Source organism: Jaculus jaculus, chromosome 7, assembly GCF_020740685.1.
Source record: "Jaculus jaculus isolate mJacJac1 chromosome 7, mJacJac1.mat.Y.cur, whole genome shotgun sequence".
NCBI classification, from domain to species: domain Eukaryota; kingdom Metazoa; phylum Chordata; class Mammalia; order Rodentia; family Dipodidae; genus Jaculus; species Jaculus jaculus.
Window position 1 is genome coordinate 98,974,984 of NC_059108.1, and position 20,040 is coordinate 98,995,023.

Consider the following 20,040-nt stretch of genomic DNA (forward strand, 5'->3'; position numbering starts at 1 on the left):
GGGTCCTTTGGCTTTACAGGCAGGCTCATTAACCATGAAGCAATCTCTCCAGCCCTCTTTTTAAATTTTTGAGAAACCACTATACCATTTTCCCCAATAGGTGTACTATTTTACATTTCTACTAATAGTGTGTACAGATTCTAGTTCTTCCATATCTTTGCAAGGGCTTGTTCTCCTGGCTTTATTACTAGTAATCCCTCTTTTTTGAGAGAGGTTCTTTTCATGGACATAATTAGGTTGAGAATTTTTTCATGTACTTGTGTATGTGTCTTATTTTGAGAAATCCCTATTTAGGTCTGCTTCCCCCACCTTCTTCCTCTCTTCCGTCACACAAGATTTTATTACCCCTGAGAGGGCCATACCTAGAGATATTGCAATGTCAGGTTTGTGCATGAAGTAGATGTAGAAAGCTCCTTTTCCATCTCTTTGCTCCATCTCCAAATATCCATTTAACAGGTTGTCCTCAGATAGAGGACATAACAGATATTAAAGTGATAAGAAGAGATCCCACATTTGTTCTTAGCCACATGGCTGAGAAGCTACCACTGTTGGTGGTGGAAGCTAGGCCTTGGGCATACCAGTGAAGTGCTCACTCACTGAGCTATATCCATACCCTCCTTGTTCACATTAACTAGACTGTTTATTATTACTTATCGACATGGATTTGGGGTTTACTTGGGTATTGTGGATATTGTCAGGTGTCATTCTTGTGATTGTTTCATTTCTTGTGCAGAACATTTTAGTTTGATATAATCCTATTTGTTTAGTTTTGCTTTTGTCAGAGACTTGTGTATCATGGAGGAGGGGTATCCAGGTTATGGCTTTCCAAGGTTTGCTCACAGCTTGGGATTTCTGGAGCAGGTTTGTGAGAATTCCTTAGTGAGGAATTGCTCCATTTTCTGATCTCTTCATTGATGGCTCTTCATCCACTTATCACCTTAGCACTTGAGAGGAGGCCAGTCCAGCCTAACCCTTGAGTCCTCTTTTTATTCTTTGTATGGTAACATTAAGCTTTTGTTCTTCACTTTGTATGTAGTTTAGGGCATGTAGAGGAAGGTAGATTGCTTGTTCTGAGGACTGGTTGGTTGCCCTGCACTCTCTTGGAGAAGCATCTAAAGAAAGAGGAAAGTAGGGCCAGAGAGATGGCTCAGCAAAACCTAACGACCTGAGTTTGATTCCCTAGTACCCACAAAAATCCAGGATCACAAAGTGGTGCATGCATCTGGAGTTTGTTTGCAGTGGCTAAAGGCCCTGGTGTTCTCATTCTTTCTCTTTGCCAGGCATGGAGGTGGATGTCTTTAATCCCAGGATTGCTGTGAGTTTCAGAACAGCCAGAGAGTACATAGTGAATTCCAGGTCAGCCTGGGCTAGAGTGAGACCCTACCTTGAACCACCCCCTACCTCCCCCACAAAAGAATTAGGATGAGCTAGTGAGGAAGTTTTGGAGTGCATTTGGGGGTATGTTGGACAGTGCAGTTAGACCAACTGTGTTTGCTCACTGCTGTTAACTGAAGCTGCCTCCTATAGACATTGCAAGGTAAGGTAATAAATTTCTTGCTAATTACATTTAGAAGGAGTGCATGGCCTACTCTATGTCTTTTCTACCTTTCTCTTCTTGAAAATAAATTAATAAAAATATTTTTAAAAAGAGAAGACTTAATAGAACTTTACTCAGAGCTTGGGTTGAGGAGATGGCTGTGTAAGTATCAGGATCTGAGTTGGATCTCCAGCACCTACATAAAAAGTCTGGCATTGGGCTGGAGAGATGGCTTAGTGGTTAAGTGCTTGCCTGTGAAGCCTAAGGACTCCAGTTCAAGGCTTGATTCCCCAGGACCCATGTTAGCCAAATGCACAAGGGGGTGCATGTGTCTGGAGTTTGTTTTCAGTGGCTGAAGGCCCTGGCATGCTCATTCTCTCTCTCTCTCTCTCACTCAAATAAATAAAAATGAACAAAACAAATTTTTTTTTTTTAAAAGTCTGGCATGGCTGCTGTGATGGTTTAAACTGATTGTCAACTCCAGAAGATCTAGAATCATCTAGGAAATAAGCTAGTGAGCATGCTTGTGAGGGATTATTTGATTAACTTGTTCTCTGGGCACACCTGTGAGGGGTCATTTTAATTATGTTAACCGAGGTGTGAAGACTGTTAGCAGCACCATTCCGTGAGTTGGAGACCTGGACTGGATAACAAGGAGAAAGCTAGCTAAGCACTACCATCCATTAGTCTCTGCTTCCTGACTGCTAACACAGTGGGACCAGCCCTGCTTTATGATCCTGCTGTCATGCTTCACCTGCCATTATGGACTGTAACTGGAAATAAACACTTCCTCTCTTACATTGATTTTTGTTAGGCTTCTATCCCAGCAACAAGAAAGGTAATTGATATCACATTTGTCCATAACTGAAGTAGTAAGTGGGGAAAAGACAGGATGATCACTAGGGCTTGCTGGTCAGCCAGTCCAGTTAATACAATGGTAAGCTCTAGGTTCAGTGAGAGACTGCAGATGAGTGATCGAGGACACTGGATGTCCTCCTCCAGCTTTCACATATGTGCATAAACATGCACATCACTATATCTACTATATATACCAACAAAAAAAGTAAGTGAAGTTAGTTAAATTAAAACATTAATCATACATTCCCCCCCCCCGGAAATAGCATCTGTTTTTAATACATGTTAAGAAAGTTAATATATCAGCAAATCAGAATCTTTACTTTTAGTGAAAAAGTGAAAAATGAGGCATCATTCTTGAAGTTACATTGAACAGATAAGCTGCTCTATGGGTAGAAATCATTAGAAAGGTTGGAGAGTACCCAATGCAAATGAAGCAATGCTCAGTCTGTTTAATTAAAAAAACAGATGGATTATCTGGCCTGCTGACAGTAAGAAGCTGTCACAAAGAGGGTGACACTTCCTTTTACTCAGGAGGAAATGGAAAGTGACTACTTATTGAATAAGTTTTGTATTTTTATCAACCTCTTCAGATTCTGTTCTCAGCATGGTGCTATTTTTAAAACCAGATCAAATAGGAATCAGTGAAGATTAAGGGCAGAGAACCTAAGATCTGTTAAAAATCTGATGCATTTCTAAGTTGACAATGTCAAGTGTGCCATTAAGGACAGAATTCAAACTATATCTCATATTTAATTATTTTCTTGTGTCTTTTGTTTTTGATATGTATACTAGAAAAGCAAGTATCTTTTTGTGTTTTTCAAATTGATGTTACTTCAGAAGTCCAGCATGATGTTGCACATCTTTAATCCCAGGCTCAGGGCAGCCTGGACTAGAGTGAGACCCTACCTCAAAACAAGTAAACAAAAATAACAACAAAAAATGATGTTATTTGAGAACAACTTGTTCATTTGGAAAGTACTCATGGTATAAGAGAATCACTTTTTTTTTCTGGAATTGCTGCTGTATGAAGAGGCATTTTTTATTCTCTTAGCTCTTTCAAATTGTCCATACATTTCAGTAAGCTGCTAATTATTCATTCATTAACCTAACAAAGTATATATATATATGTATTTATCTTTTTGCTTTTTTTTTGTTTTGAGGTAGGGTCTCGCTCTAGCCCAGGCTGACCTGGAATTCACTATGTCATCTCAGGGTGCCCTCGAACTCAGAGCAATCCCCCTACCTCTAACTCCCAAGTGCTGGGATTAAACACATGTGACATCACACATGGTCAAACAAATATATTTTGATAGATATATATCTTGCTCACATTGAATCTATTAGTGCCGAACAGACATCATCAAATAAATCTACAAATGGAATTTAAATTACAATTATGGTTTGTGCCATAAAGGATAGTGTACAGTTATTCTGAGGTACATATCTAAATGATGAACAGAAACTAAGTAAATACGAAGATGGTAGGAGTGATAGGAGTGACAGGGCTACTGGAAGGAAGCATTCAATGCTGAGAGTGCACTGTGGGCATATGACCAATGGTGAAAGGCACAATGCAGGGTTCAAATTACTGAGAGACATCCACTGTGGCTGGAGGACAGAGAAGGCTGTGTATTATGAAGGGACATGATGGGTGTGAGGCTAAGTCTTGACCTGGAAGAAATATGAAGGCTAGTTAAGATTAGTTGTTTTATAATACATTTTAAATATTTTTATTTATATATTAGAGAAAGAGAGAGAGAGAATGAGTATGGGAAAATTAGGGCCTCTTGTCAGTGCCAACTAATCCCAGACACATGTGCCACTTGGCGCACCTGACTCTACATGGGTATTGAAAAATTGAACACAGGCCATCAGGCTTTGCAAGCAAGCTCCTCTAACCACTGTGCCATCTCTCCAGCCTAAAGATTAGTTTTTATTCTAATAGAAATGGAAAGTCACTGAGGTGCTATCAGCAGGAGGGTTCATATGGAAAGATTTGCCTTTTTTTTTCTTTTTTTTAAAATTTATTATTGTCCTATTGACAATTTCCATAATTATAGACAATAATCCCTGGTAATTCCCTCCCTCCCCTCACTTTCCCTTTGATATCTACTCTCCATCTTATCCAATCCCCCCTCAATCAGTCTCTTTTATTTGGTGTCATCATCTTTTCCTCCTATCATGATGGTATTGTGTAGGTAGTTTCAGGCTCTGCAAGGTCATGGATATCTAGGCCATTTTTTTTTTTCTAGGCCATTTTTTGTCTGGAAGAGCATGTTGTAAGGAGTCCTACCTTTCCTTTGGCTCTTACACTCTTTCCGCTACCTACACATATATGAACCCAGATTATTAGGCTTTGCATATAAGTGTCTAAGCTACTGAGCCATCTCTCTAGCCCCCTCTTCCTTATTTATTTATTTATTTTTGTTTGATTTTCAAGGTAGGGTCTCACTCTAGCACAGGGTGACCTGAAATTCACTATGTAGTCTCAGGGTAGCCTTGAACTCATGGTGATCCTCCGACCTCTGCTTCCCCAGTGCTGGGACTAAAGGTGTGTGCCACCATGCCTGGCTTCCCCCTCCCTTTTTTTTTTTAAATTTTTTATTAACATTTTCCATGATTATAAAATATATCCCATGGTAATTCCCTCCCTCCCCACCCCCACACTTTCCCATTTGAAATTCCATTCTCCATCATATTACCTCCCCATTACAATCACTGTAATTACATATATACAATATCAACCTATTAAGTATCCTCCTCCCTACATTTCTCTACCCGTTATGTCTCCTTTTTACCTTACTGGCCTCTGCTACTAAGTATTTTCATTCTCATGCAGAAGCCCAGTCATCTGTAGCTAGGATCCACATATGAGAGAGAACATGTGGCACTTGGCATTCTGGGCCTGGCTTACCTCACTTAGTATAATCCATTCCAGGTCCATCCATTTTTCTGCAAATTTCATAACTTCATTTTTCTTTACTGCTGAGTAGAACTCCATTGTATAAATGTGCCACGTCTTCATTATCCACTCATCTGTTGAGGGACATCTAGGCTGGTTCCATTTCCCAGCTATTATAAATTGAGCAGCAATAAACATGGTTGAGCATGTACTTGTAAGGAAATGAGATGAGTCCTTTGGATATATGCCTAGGAGTGCTATAGCTGGGTCATATGGTAGATCAATCTTTAGCTGTTTTAGGAACCTCCACACTGTTTTCCACAATGGCTGGACCAGATTGCATTCCCACCAGCAATGTAGAAAGGTTCCTTTTTTGCCACATCCCCGCCAACATTTATGATCATTTGTTTTCATGATGGTGGCCAATCTGACAGGAGTGAGATGGTATCTCAATGTAGTTTTAATCTGCATTTCCCTGATGGCTAGTGACGTAGAACATTTTTTTAGATGCTTATATGCCATTCGTATTTCTTCCTTTGAGAATGCTCTATTTAGCTCTATAGCCCATTTTTTGATTGGCTTGTTTGATTCTTTATTATTTAACTTTTTGAGTTCTTTGTATATCCTAGATATTAATCCTATATCAGATATATAGCTGGCGAAGATTTTTTCCCATTCTGTAGGTTGCCTCTTTGATTTTTTCACTGTGTCCATTGCAGTGCAAAATCTTTATAATTTCATGAGGTCCCAGTGATTAATCTGTGGTTTTATTGCCTGAGCAATTGGGGTTGTATTCAAAAAGTCTTTGCCAAGACCAGTATGTTGAAGGGTTTCCCCTACTTTTTCCTATAGCAGGTTCAGAGTTTCCGGTTTGATGTTAAGGTCTTTAATCCATTTGGACTTAATTCTTGTGCATGATGAAAGAGAAGAATCTATTTTCATCCTTCTGCAGATACATATCCAGTTTTCAAAACACCATTTGCTGAAGAGGCTGTCTCTTCTCCAATGAGTACTTTTGGCATTTTTATTGAACATCAGGTGGCTATAGCTACTTGGGCTTACATCTGGGTCCTCTATTCTGTTCCACTGATCTACATGTCTGTTTTTGTGCCAGTACCATGCTGTTTTTGTTACTATGGTTCTGTAGTATAGGTTAAAATCAGGTATGGTGATACCACTAGCCTCATTTTTGTTGCTCAGTATTATTTTAGATATTCAAGGTTTTTTGTGATTCCAAATGAAATTTGGATTGTTTTTTCTATTTCCATGAAGAAAGCCTTTGGAATTTTGATAGGGATTGCATTAAATGTGTAGATTGCTTTTGGTAAGATTGCCATTTTCACAATATTGATTCTTCCAATCCAGGAACAAGGGATGTTTCTCCACTTTATAGTGTCTTCTGCAATTTCTCGCTTGAGTGTTTTAAAGTTCTCATTATAGAGATTCTTTACTTCCTTGGTTAGGTTTATTCCAAGGCACTTTATTTTTTTTGATGCAACTGTGAATGGGAGTGATTCTCTGATTTCATCCTCTGTGTGTTTGTTGTTAGCATATATGAAGGCTACTGATTTCTGTGTATTTATTTTGTATCCTGCTACATGGCTGTAGGTTTTGATCAGCTCTAACAGTTTGCTAGTAGAGTCTTTAGGGTCCTTTATGTATAGAATCATGTCATCTGCAAATAATGATAACTTGATCTCTTCCTATCCAATTTGTATCCCTTTTATGTGTGTCTCTTGCCTTATTGCTATGGCTAAGACTTCCAAAACTATATTAAATAAAAGTGGGGACAGTGGACACCCTTATCTTGTTCCTGATTTTAGTGGAAAAGCTTCCAGTTTTTCCCCATTTAGTAATATGTTGGCTGTAGGCTTGTCATAAATAGCCTTTATTATATTGAGATATGTTCCTTCTCTTCCCAGTCTCTGTAGGACTTTTATCATGAAGCAATGTTGGATTTTGTCAAATGCTTTCTCTGCGTCTAATGAGATGATCATGTGATTTTTGTCCTTCAACCCGTTTATGTAATGTATTACATTTATAGATTTGCGTATGTTGAACCATCCCTGCATCTCTGGGATAAAGCCTAGTTGGTCAGGGTGAATGATCTTTTTGATATATTCTTGTATTCTGTTTGCCAATATTTTGTTGAGAATTTTTGCATCTATGTTCATGAGGGAGATTGGTCTGTAATTTTCTTTTTTTGTTCTATCTTTGCCTGGTTTTGGTATGAGGGTGATGCTGGCCTCATAGAAGGAGTTTGGTAGAATTCCTTCTTTTTCTATTTCCTGGAAAAGCTTAAGAAGCAATGGTGTTAGCTCTTCCTTAAAAGTCTGGTAAAATTCAGCAGTGAATCCGTCCGGGCCTGGGCTTTTTTTAGTTGGGAGATTATTGATAACTGTTCGGATCTCCATGTTTGTTATAGGTCTATTTAAATGATTAATCTCATTTTGATTTAAATTAGGTAGGTCATATAGATCAAGAAAATCATCCATTTCTTTCAGATTTTCATACTTTGTGGATATATGCTTTTATAGTATGTCCCTATGATTTTTTGAATTTCTCTGGAATCTGTTGTGATGTTACCTTGTTCATCTCTGATTTTATTAATTTGTGTCTCTTCTCTCTTTCTTTTGGTCAGATTTGCTAAGGGTTTATCAATCTTGTTTATCCTTTCAAAGAACCAACTCTTTGTTTCATTAATTCTTTGGATTGTTCTTTTTGTTTCTGTTTCATTAATTTCTGCCCTAATCTTTATTATTTCTTCCCATCTACTGATTTTTGGTTTGCCTTGTTCTTCTTTTTCCAAGGCTTTAAGGCGAAGCATTAGGTCGTTTACTTGCGACCTTTCTAATTTCTTAATATAGGCACTTAAGGCTATAAATTTACCTCTTAGAACTGCCTTCATTGTGTCTCAGAGATTTTGATATGTTGTGTTCTCATTATCATTTGACTCTATAAATTTTTTGATTTCCTTTTTGATTTCTTCATTGACCCATTCATCATTTAGTAGTGTATTGTTTAGTTTCCATGATTTTGTGTATGCTCTATAGCCTTTCTTGCTACTGATTTGTAGTTTAATTCCATTGTGGTCAGATAGAATGCAAGGAATTATTTCAATTTTCCTGAATTTGTTAAGATTTGCTTTGTGTCCTAATATATGGTCTATTTTAGAGAATGTTCCATGTGCTGCTGAAAAGAATGTATATTCTGCAGCCTTTGGATGAAATGTCCTGTATATATCTGTTAAGTCCATTCCTTCCATGACCTCATTTAGTCCAGATGCCTCTCTGTTCATTTTTTCCTGGGATGACCTGTCAATTGATGAGAGTGGGTGTTAAAGTCACCCACCACCACTGTGTTTGGTGTTATCTGTGACCTTAGTTCTAATAGTGTTTGTTTGATGAATTTGGGAGCCCCCATGTTAGGTGCATATATGTTTAGGATTATAATGTCCTTCTGTTGGAGTGTGCCCTTAATCAATATAAAGTGACCTTCCTTATCTTTCTTGACTAACGTTGGACTAAAGTCTACCCTGTCCGATATTAGGATAGCAACCCCTGCTTGTTTTCTAGGCCCATTTGCTTGAAACACCGTCTTCCAACCTTTCACCGTAAGATAATATCCATCCTTTGTAGAATGGTGAGTTTCTTGGAGACAACAAATTGTAGGATCCTGCTTTTTAACCCAGTCTGCGAATCTATGTCTTTTCATTGGGGCATTGAGGCCGTTGATATTAAGAGATATTATTGAAAGGTATATATTTATGTTTGCCTTTTTTTTTTTTTTGTGATTCTGGTTCTACCTGTGCTCTCTTCTGTTAACTAGTATTTGAGTATTGCTTGTTTTTTCTAGGTTCCTTAACTGAGTGCTTTTCCTTTTCTTCAGCATGGAGGATTCTATCAAGTATTTTCTGTAGAGCTGGTTTTGTCTTCAAATACTCCTTTAACCTGCTTTTGTCATGGTATATCCTTATTTCTCCATCTATTTGAATTGTGAACTTTGCAGGACAAAGTAACCTTGGTTGACAGTTGTTATCTTTCAGAACTTGGAATATATCCCCCCAAGCCCTTCTGGCTTTAAAAGTTTGTGTTGAATAATCTACTGTAATCCTGATGGGCTTACTTTTGTAGGTAACTTGATTTTTCTCTCTAACTGCTTTCAATATTTTTTTCTTTGGTGTGTGTGTTTGGAAGTTTGATTGTAATATGGCGAGGAGAGGTTCTTTCCAGGTTTTGTCTGGCTGGGGTTCTAAAGGCTTCCTGTATTTTTATTGGCACCTCTTTCCCAATTTGGGGGAAATTTTCTTCTATGATTTTGTTGAAGACACCTACTATGCCTTTTGAGTGAAATTCTTCTCCTTCTACTATGCCCTGAATTCTAATATTTGATCTTTTCATTGTGTCCTGAAGATCTTGAAATTCCCACTCATACTTTTCTATAAGTTTGTCTTTCTCTTTGTTGGCCTGTATTAGATCTGCCACCTTGTCTTCTAGCTTAGATATTCTGTCTTCTCCTTCATCCATTCTACTCGTGATATTTTCTACAGATTTTTTTATTTCATTAACTGTGTTCTTCATTGCTAATAATTCTGACTGGTTTTTCTTTATTATTTCTATTTCCTTATTTATGTCTGTATTGCCTTCTTTATTTCATGAAATTGGTGTCCTGCATCTTCTTTGATTCCTTTGATTTCCTCTTTAAGTTCCTCTTTGACTCCTTTGATTTGTTCTCTGACTTCTTTGAACATATTTACAATCATTCTTTTGAAATCTTTTTCAGGCATTTCCTCTAACTCGTTCTCACTGGAGGTCATTTCTGATGCATTAATATTTTTAGGTGGATTTATATCGTCTTGCTTTTTAGTGTTTCTTGTGCTATAATGTATATGTTTTTGCATCTTGGATTAAGTTAATGCTTGCATTTTCTAGCTAGCTGGGTATTCTTAGCTGTATCAATTGATTTGATGTTATATATTTTCAGGGTAGGAGCTTAATATGTTAGGTGTGGCTCTTAATACTCTGAGAGTATCTACAAAGGTGCTCCTACGGGTTGAGTTTTCCTGCTATGGGAGTATTCAAGTAGGCTGAGTGGAATAAAACACCGGTAGATCTAAAAGCTAACTAAACACTGTACCCATTCAGTGAAAACCAGCCCCAAGTATGTTTGCCAGAGTAGTTATTATAACAACCAGATCCTCTATCAACACAGAGGTTAAGATTTCTGGTCTGTTGAGGGATCCCATTCAGCTTGTGACCAAGTGAGACCCTTCCCTGTTGCAAACCCAGTTACCTTGGATGAGTTTCGTCTCAGTCAAGTTGCTGCCTGGGTCGTTGGGCTGCTGTTCTGATTTCTGGAGCTGGGCACTGGCTTTTCCTGCGGGGCAAACCAAGCCTGGCAACTGTGGCCCTGCAGATCAGCACCCCCGCTGCTGGAACTACTGCTGCTTCTGGGTCTGCTGTTGTTGCCGCTCCTGGGTCTGCTGCTGCTGGGGTCACTGGTACCGGTTCCGGAGGTGCTGATGTTGCTGCCGAACTCTGCTCCTGCTTGGGTCCCGCTGTCGGCTCAAGTTGGCTTAGCTGGGTCCCGGACTGCTGCTCTGTTCGCTGGAACTGGGCTCAGGCAGAGGGGGAGGGGAGGGAGCCACAGCTGCTCTGGTTCTCTCGCTGTTCCGCGTGTTCTTCTACCTCACGTTCTGCTCCTCCGCTGCTCATTGCCGTTCTCCCTTCACGTTTCCTGAGTTGCAGAGAGCGTGGTGTGAGTGTAAGCTCCCGCACCTGGCTTTTCCTGTGGCTGGAGCCGAGTCTGGCGGCTTTCTGGTGTGCCCCGCCACCGCCACGGTTGGCGGAGCTGCCGGGGCCACTTTTGCCGGCCTTTGCGGGCTCTGGATGCTCTGGATCTCTCCTACTTCTCTGCTGCCGCTTCAGTTTCCTATACACCTCACTTTTTAGTAAAAGTGTGTATTTTGCTGAGGTTTTTTGGTCTTTTTTTCCCCCAGGCTGCTTTGGCGTGGTACCTACGCTGCCATCTTAACCAGAAGTCCCCCCTCCCTGCCTTTTTTTTTTTTTTTTTTCTGATGTAGGGTCTCACTCTCACTCTAGCTGACCTGGAATTCACTATGTAGTCTCAGACTGTCCTCTAACTCACAGCAATTCTCTTATCTCTGCATCCCAAGCACTGAGATAAAGGGAGTTTGCCACCACACCTGGCAAGATTTGCCTTTTGATGAGATCCCTCTTGGTATATGTGGAGAATGGAAGGTGGTGGTGGTGGGGCAGGTGGAGAAGGAACCACCTCTAAAGATAAGTTAGGAAGCCCCTTGGAACTCAGAAAAGCCATGGCAGGAGCCAAGGTTGTGCTGTGTAGGTGTGCTACTAATGCTTTCATAGTGCTGCTTTCTCATCAGGATTCATTAGAGGAAGAGCCTATTGATGTTGTTGATAACAAATGTAGATTAAGGACATTTCCCAGGAAGCATGAAGGCTAACTCCTTCATGTGGGATGTAGCAAGTCACTGGATGGGCGGTTTGGGTTTGAGCCTATTTTTCCCTCCTTAACCTAGTGCAATTATTGTGTGACACTTGCATGTTTACTCCTTCAATTATTGTACTCTGTTCTTCAAATCTGTTCCAGGATTAGAGGTGAATGAAAAACAAAGTAACAGAGATCATCATGTACTTGATGAGAGCCTTCCAAAATTATTTTTGTGTAGCTCCTCAACAGCTTTACCAGCATGGTTTCCAAAATACAATGTTTTACTTTAGCCTAATATTAGTTTTTTTCTTTAATATTTTATTTATTTGAGAGAGGGAAAGATAGAGAGAGAATGGGCATGTCAGGGATTCCAGCTATTGCAAATGAGCTCCAGATGCATGTACCACTTTGTGCATGTGGCTTACATGGGTCCTGGAGAATCAAAGCGAGGTCCTTTGGCTTTGCAGGCAAATGCCTTAACTGCTAAGCCATCTCTCCAGCCCAGTTTTTTTTTCTATTTTAATGCAATATGACATATGTATACAGTGATAGAAATATTAAGATATAATTAGCATTCTTTTTATATAAATTTAAAAACTTTATTATAATTTTTATGTAATCCCCCACCCTCTTTTGTATCCTCTCCCTTATACTATTCAACTGAGCCTCCTCTTTATAAGTATTACCTGTTCTATTTTGATATCCCTTTCCCTCCCCTTCATTATTCATGACAATATGTTGATAGGCCCAATATTATGCAGATAATGACAGATGCTGTGAGGACATGAATGAAACAACTTCTATGTGTCTGGAAGACAGTGTTCCAAAGCATTCTTCCCCATCCTTTGGCTTTTTCATTATTTCTGTTACCTCTTCTGCAATAGTCTCTGAGCCTTGGAGGTTGTGATAGAGAGGTCTCATTTAGTACTAAACACTCTTCTTAACACTTTAATGAGTTTTGAGTCTTCTCTGAAGTTATTGCCATCTAAAAAGAGAATTTTCTCTAACTCAAGGTGAGAGTCACACTCATACATGGGCATAAATATAGATTTTTAGAGGGCAATTTAGTGGGCATAATATATACATTTAGCCAAACAACTGTAGTTTGTTATCTTCTAGGGTTCATGAACTCCCTAGCCATAGGGTTTTAACTAGGTTTTCATTTAATACTATAGAGTTTTTCAAAGGTAATTTAGTGGGTATAATATATATATTTATCCACACAACAGTAGCATGTTACCCCCTAGGATTCATGAATTCCCCAGATGTAGGCTTTTGAGTAGGTTTTCAGTACCAGTCATGAACTCCTTCCTGTAGAGTAGTCCTCAAATCCAATCAGTGAACAGTTGGTTTCCCTCAAACAGACATGCTACCATTGTACCAGTTGGCATATTTTGCTTGGCTGACAGTGGTAAAGCTTACAGTTCACTGCTGGTTAAGATTGTTAATGACACTTCTCTCCCAACAGTCTGCATAGCACTTTCAGCACTATGACAGCTTAGCAGACTCAGTGTTCTGCAGCCAAAGCATGTGGTATCTTCAGCAGTAAGGTCTTACCAATCTAGTCCTTGTGGGCAACTGATAGCATTGTCAGTAGCCTGTATTGTTTCTGGAGCCTCAAGAGCCTCCCTGACCAATAACTCATGGGGCAGTAACTCCCCTGTCACTTGGATTTTCCTGTAACAATCTATGGCTACTGGATGCAGCGTTATCAACTCCCTCAGGGTATTTCTCCCCACATTCTATGCTTTTAAAAATTAGATAACAGATCGATCCAGGGAAAGTTCCTTAATGGCAGAACAAGCTGTTCCCCCTTTCATAGATCCATGCAGAAAGAGAAGGAACTACCATCAGCACCACCAAAAGCAAGCCCACACCAGGAACCACAGGCAGAGCTCAAGCCCTCTGCATACCTACCATTATAAGCCTGACATAAATCTCTTCCTCCCATAAACTATAAAACAATTAGCTACTGAAGTAGGTTTCCATGTGGCATATTCATAATATCTTTAATTTTGATTACTCCTCATCCCACCCCATCCTCCTTCCATCGCTCTCCCCTGAGCCCACTTAGACCTTTCAACACCCTGATATTCTGCTCCTCTATGTACATATCTACTCTTCTCTCCCCTGAAGCCCTCCTCTTCCCTCATGGCCCATTCCTACCTTCCTGGCCTCCACCACTGACTTATATTCCAGTTCACATATAAATCCAAAAACTTGAAGCCAGGATTTGCATATGAGAGAACATGTGGTACGTTTTTTCTGAGACTGTGCTTGTAGGACTATTCATTTTCCTGAAAATTTCATAATTTTCTTTTCTTTAGAGCTAAGTAAAACTCCATTGTGTATATGCACTACATATTCATTATCCATTAATTAATTGATAGACATCTAGGTTGATTCCATTTCCTAGCTATTGTGAATAGAGCAGCAATAAACACAGATGAGCAAGTATCTCGATAGTAACATATTGAGTCCTTAGGGTGTACGTCCAGGAATGGTATAGCCAGATCATATGGTAGATAGTTTTTAGCTGTCTCAAAAATTTCCACACAGTTTCCCATAACAGCTGTACCAGTTTATAATCCCACCAAAAGTGGATGAGGGTTCCTCTTTCTCCACACCTGGGTCAGTATTTATTGTCATTTGATTTCTTGATGATAACCATTTAGACCAGTGTGAGACAGAATCTCAAAATAGTTTTACTTTACATTTGATGTCTAATGATGTAGAACATTTGAAAAAATATTGACCATTTGTATTTTTTCTTTTGAGAACTCTGTATTCAGCTCTATAGCCCATTTTTATTGGGTTTTCTGATTTCTTCTTATTCAAGTTTTTGAGTTCTTTGTATATCCTAGATATAAATATACTGTCAGACATATAGCTGGCAAGGATTTTCTCCCATTCTCAGGATGCCTCTTTGCCTGATTAACAGTGTTCTTTGCTGTACAAAAGTGTATGTGTATATGTATGTATGTATGTATGTATGTGTATATGTATATATGTGTGTATGAACTATTTGTGCAGTGCTGGGGATTGAGCCCAGGTTCTTGTGCATGTTAGTCAAGTGCTTTACCACTGAATAACATTCCCTGCCTGTACAAGAGCTTTTGAATTTCATCAGGTTCCATTGGTTGATTGTTGGCCTATTTTCAGAGACAGTAGAATTCTGTTCTGAAAGTCCTTGCCTAGGACTACATGTTGAAGTGCTTCCCCTAGTTTTTCCTCTAGCAGTTTCATAGTTTCAGGTCTGACAGGTCTTTGATCCATTTGGAGTCAATTCTTGTGCATGGAGAGACATCAAGATCTACTTTTATTCTTCCACATATAAATATCCGGTTTTTGTGGCACCATTTGTTAAAGAGGCTATCTTTTTCCAATGAGTATTTTTGGCTGTAGCTACATTGGATTATATGTCGATCCTCTATTCTGTTCCATTGATCTGTGTGTGTGTGTGTGTGTGTGTGTGTGTGTGTGTGTGTGTGTCTTTGTGCCAGCACCATGCTGTCTTTGTTGCTATGGCTCTGCACTACACTTTAAAAATCAGGTATCATGATACTTCTAGGTTTATTTTGTTTCTCAGGCTAGCTTTGGCTATCTTAAGTTTTTTTTTTTTCTTTTTCTTTCTTCCAAATGAATATTAGAATTTTTTCTTACTTTCTGTGAAGAATGGCATTTAAATTTTGATGGGGATTGTATTAAATATGTAGATTGCTTTTGGTCAGACAACCATTTTCATAATATTGATTCCTCCAATCCATGAAAATGATATGCCTTTCTATTTCCTAGTGTCTTTGATTTCTCTCTTAAGAGTCTAAAGTTTTCATTGTAGAGGTCTTTAATTTCCTTAGTTGAGCTTATTTCAAGGTTTTTTTTTTTGTTGTTGTTGTTGAGGCAAAAGTGGATGAGATTGTTTCCCTGACTTCATCCTCAACACATTTGGTATTAGCATATAGGAAGGCTGTTGATTCTGTGTATTAATTTTGCATCCTGTTACTTTGCTGAAAATGTTTACTGGCGGGGTTGTTAGGGTCCCTTATATATAGAATCATATCACCTAAACATAAAGATAAGTTGACTTATGTCTTTCCTTTTTCTATCCTTTTAGTTGTATCTCTTGTCTTATTATTCTAGCTAAGACTTCCAGTACTATATTGAATAGTATTGGATAAAATACTTACCCTTGTCTTGATTTTAGTGAAAATGCTTTGAGTTTCCCTCCACTTAGTATAATGTTGGTTATAGATTTGCCATATATAGCCTTTATCATGTTGAGATATGTTCCCTTTATTCATGACTTTATCATGAAGGAAATGAAGAGATGTTGGGTTTTGTCAAATGCCTTATCTGCAACTATTGGGGTTATCATATGATGCAATATTTTCATAGTATCCCATCTATCTTAAAGTCTTACCAATACCTTCTTATTAATTTATCTTGATCTATGTTGATATGTTCAAATTCCTCCACCTTATCTTAATGCTCAGATATTCTGTCTTTTCTTTGTACACTCTATTGGTGAATTTTCCACATTGTCTTATTTGACTTATTCTTTAAAAAATTTAAATGTTTGTTATTATTATTACTAACAAGATGTTTCATATGGATACATTATGTGTTAGTACCCTCTTTTCTCTCGTCACTGCCACCATTCCATTGAGGATGCTCCTCAGTGGGATTGCAGGTGTTCTCTGTGGGGTTGTGGTGTCTCTGTCTCTCTCTCTCTCTCTCTCTCTCTCTCTCTCTCTCTCTATCTATAGTTTAATCTTTATTTGAGGTAGGATTTCACTCTAGTCCAGGCTGACCTGGAATTCACTCTGTAGTCTCAGGGTGGCCTCAAATTCATGGTGATCCTCCTACCTCTGCCTACTGAGTGCTAGGATTAAAGGAGTGTGCCACCATGCCTGGCATTGTTTATTTATTTATTTTTTTGAGGTAGTTTTTTGCTCTAGCCCAGGTTGATCTGGAATTCACAATGTAGTCTCAGGCTGGCCTTGAACTCACAATGATTCTTTTTTTTTTTTTTTAATACTGTTAACTAAACTACAGACTTTATTTTGTTTTGCTAGATTTCACATGCATTGATTTGCATTGTACAGACTTACACAGTTTTAGCAACAGAACTAAGATACAAAACTATTTGCTCAGCACAAAGGAATGCTTGTTCCATCCCTTTAGTTATGTATGCCGTATAACATCCAGTCTGTATCTGCCCAAACATTAATTTGTTATTCCTTTCCATAATTCTGACATTTCAATAATGTTACATAAATTCGACCATACAGTACATGTCCTTCTGAAACAAACTTTCTTCATTTACTGTAACATTTCCCCTAGGTCCATTTAAGTTGTATGTGTGAGTGGCATAGTTCCTTTCCACTGTAGAATGGCATTCCATGGTAGGGAAAATTTGTCTAATCATTTATTTATTGCAGGCTATCTGGGTTATTTCCAGTTTTGGGTTATTACAAATAAGGCTGCCATGAAATTTTTGTGCAAGTTTTTTTGTGCCAACACAGGTTTACACAGATAAATGATAAATGTCCAGGAATACAACTGCTGGATTACATGATTAGTATATATTTAACCTTACAAGAAATTTCCAAACTTTTCCTCAGAGTAGCTATATTATTTTACATTCCTGCCACCAACATATGGAAAATCTAGTCTGCATACTCGACATCATTTAGCATTTTCACTGTTCTGTTCTTAGTCGTTCTAATCAATGCATGTCATATCCCATTGGAGTCTTAATTTGCATTACCCAATGACTAATGAAGTTCAATGTATTTTCATGTGATTATCTGCTATCTATACATCTTCTTTGGTGAAAATGTCTACTCATGTTCTTTTCTCATTTCCTAACTAGTTTTTGTTTTTTTCTTACTGTTGAGATTTTGAGTACAATGTTTTCCAAGCTAATCAGATACTACATGATTTGCAAATAATTTGTCTTTAATATTTTTTACAGAATAAAAGGTTTTAATTTTGATGAAGCCCAATATAGCTACCCTTTTCTTATGGGTTGCGCTTTTGAGTTTAAGAATTTATCTCTTAAAGATATTTCTTATATGATTTTCTCTTAAAAGTTTTTTTCAGAGATAGGGTCTCACTTTAGCCCAAGCTGACCTAGAACTCACTCTGTAGTCCCAGGATGGCCTTGAACTCACAGTGATCCACCTATCTCTACCTCCCAAGTGCCAGGAGTAAAGGCATGTGCCACCATGTCTGGCTAAAAGTTTTACATCTTACATTTAAATCCATGATACATTTGAAATACTTTTATAGAAGGTGTAAGATTTTGGCTGAAGTTCATTTCCTTTTCCTTTTGCTAGCTGGTGGGGTTCAGTTGCTTCAGCATGGTTTGTTGAAAAGGCTATCCTTCACTGAATAGTTTTACACCTTGTCAAAAATCATTGAGCATATTATTGTGGATATACTTATGGACTCGCCTTTCTGTTCCATTGATCTATGTGTCTTTCCCTCTGCCAATACCATACTATCTTGATTAATGTAGCTTTATAATAAGTCATGAAGTTGGGTCATGTGAGTCTTCCAACTTTATCATCTTCAGAATTGATTGAGCTTAATAGTTTTGTGCTGGGTATTTTCATTTTTCCACATTTTCCTCCTGCTTTATTCTAGAGAAGAAAGTTCTTCCATAAGCTCTTCCTTTTCTTGTTGCAACTCCTGCAAATGCTGCTGGTTTTGTTCCAATCTGTCCTCCAGCCATTGTAAGAGTGGCCCACTGACTGCTGACATTTGACTGCACAAATTCTTGGTAAACACTGAGCCATTATGGATCTTGGTTACTGAGTCCAGATGTGTAAGACTGTGAATCCTTCTATAGGCATCCTGTTCTTCCTGGCACAGAATTTTGGGCAGCTCTACTACTGACTCAAGGCACACTTTCCCAATGGTAACATGAGGTACAATATGGATAGGGATTTCAATTCTCTCATACTCCGAGCTCTTCCAGGCCTGTATTGATTGGAAGCAAGTGTACAGTACCCGACCAGTCTTTGTGTTTTTATCTTCTATGAAACATGAAAAAATAAGTCCTACAAAGCCTTGATCCATCATTTGGTACATGGCTTGTGTTCAAACATCAACATATGAAGGCCAAACAGTTATATGAGGGTGGGAATGATACCAGCCCACAACTCTCATAGGGCGACCTGTTAGTTCAGCTAACCTTTCTGCCTCTGTTGAAGCTGCAGACAGCTGCTCTGGAGAAATTTCTACTCGGTCTTTCCTCTTATCAGAACTCCGCAAGATGATGACAGAATGAATGTGAACAATTCTGATAGTATCAACCTTTTCAGCAACTGTGCGCATTTCAGCTCCAGTGCAGTTAAATTTGGAGTTGCTCGTTGTGTCATCATTCAACTCCCCTATACATAGACCCATCACCTCCTCCTTTTCTGTGCTCAGAGCGTGGTTGAGACAAACTAGGAAAGCGTCAGACTCAAGATGAACCGCCTGCACCACCTGCACCGCCATCTTGCTCCGCTCCCCTCACGTCCGCTTTAGGCCCTCTCCACAATGATTCTTCTACTTCTGCCTCCCGCGTGCTGGTATTAAAGGTATGCACCACTACACCTGGTTTCTATTTTTTATTTCCAGTATTTCAGATTGTTTTTTCTTCATTTTTTTCCTCTCTCTTTACTGAAATCTTCATTAATATACTTTTTTTTTGTGTGTGTGTGTGGGGGGGTCATTTTGGCTTACAGACTCTAGGGGAAGCTGCATGATGGCAGGGGAAAATGACAGCATGAGCAGAGGGTGGACATCACCTCCTGGCCATCATCAGGTGGACAACAGCAACAGGAGAGTGTACCAAACACTGGCAAGAGTAAGCGGGCTATACACCCATAAACCAATCCTCAACAATAAACTGCCTCCAGGAGGATTCAATTCCCAAATTGCTATCAGCTGGTGACCTAAGCATTCAGAACACATAAATTTATGGGAGACACCTGAATCAAACAACCACACACAGAAAACATGAAATAACATTAAATTAAAATTTAAGTAAAAGTTATCTAAGAAACTAACTTTTTAGATGTCTACTATGTTACATTTATTTCACATTGAAAGTTCCCCAGTCTTTTTGTGAAACTAATTTTTTTATTAGTTATAGACATACTTAGTTTATATGCAGCATATGTTGGTACCATCCTTTCCCTCATTGCTATCCCCCATCCAAAGGGACCCTCCTCATTGGGTATGCCAGTCATCCCAATGGAGTTCATTCATATCT

The 20,040-nt window shown here is 38.7% G+C and overlaps 1 non-coding gene and 1 pseudogene across 1 annotated transcript; both read right to left on the reverse strand.

Annotated features, from left to right (window-relative positions):
• Nucleotides 1-348: 348 nt before the first annotated feature.
• Nucleotides 349-543, reverse strand: LOC123462388. Its single transcript, XR_006638217.1, has one exon. It is a non-coding gene; the product is annotated as a U2 spliceosomal RNA (small nuclear RNA).
• Nucleotides 544-18,097: 17,554 nt separating this feature from the next.
• Nucleotides 18,098-19,312, reverse strand: LOC101609412 (annotated as a pseudogene).
• Between the last annotated feature and the right edge of the window lie 728 nt (nucleotides 19,313-20,040).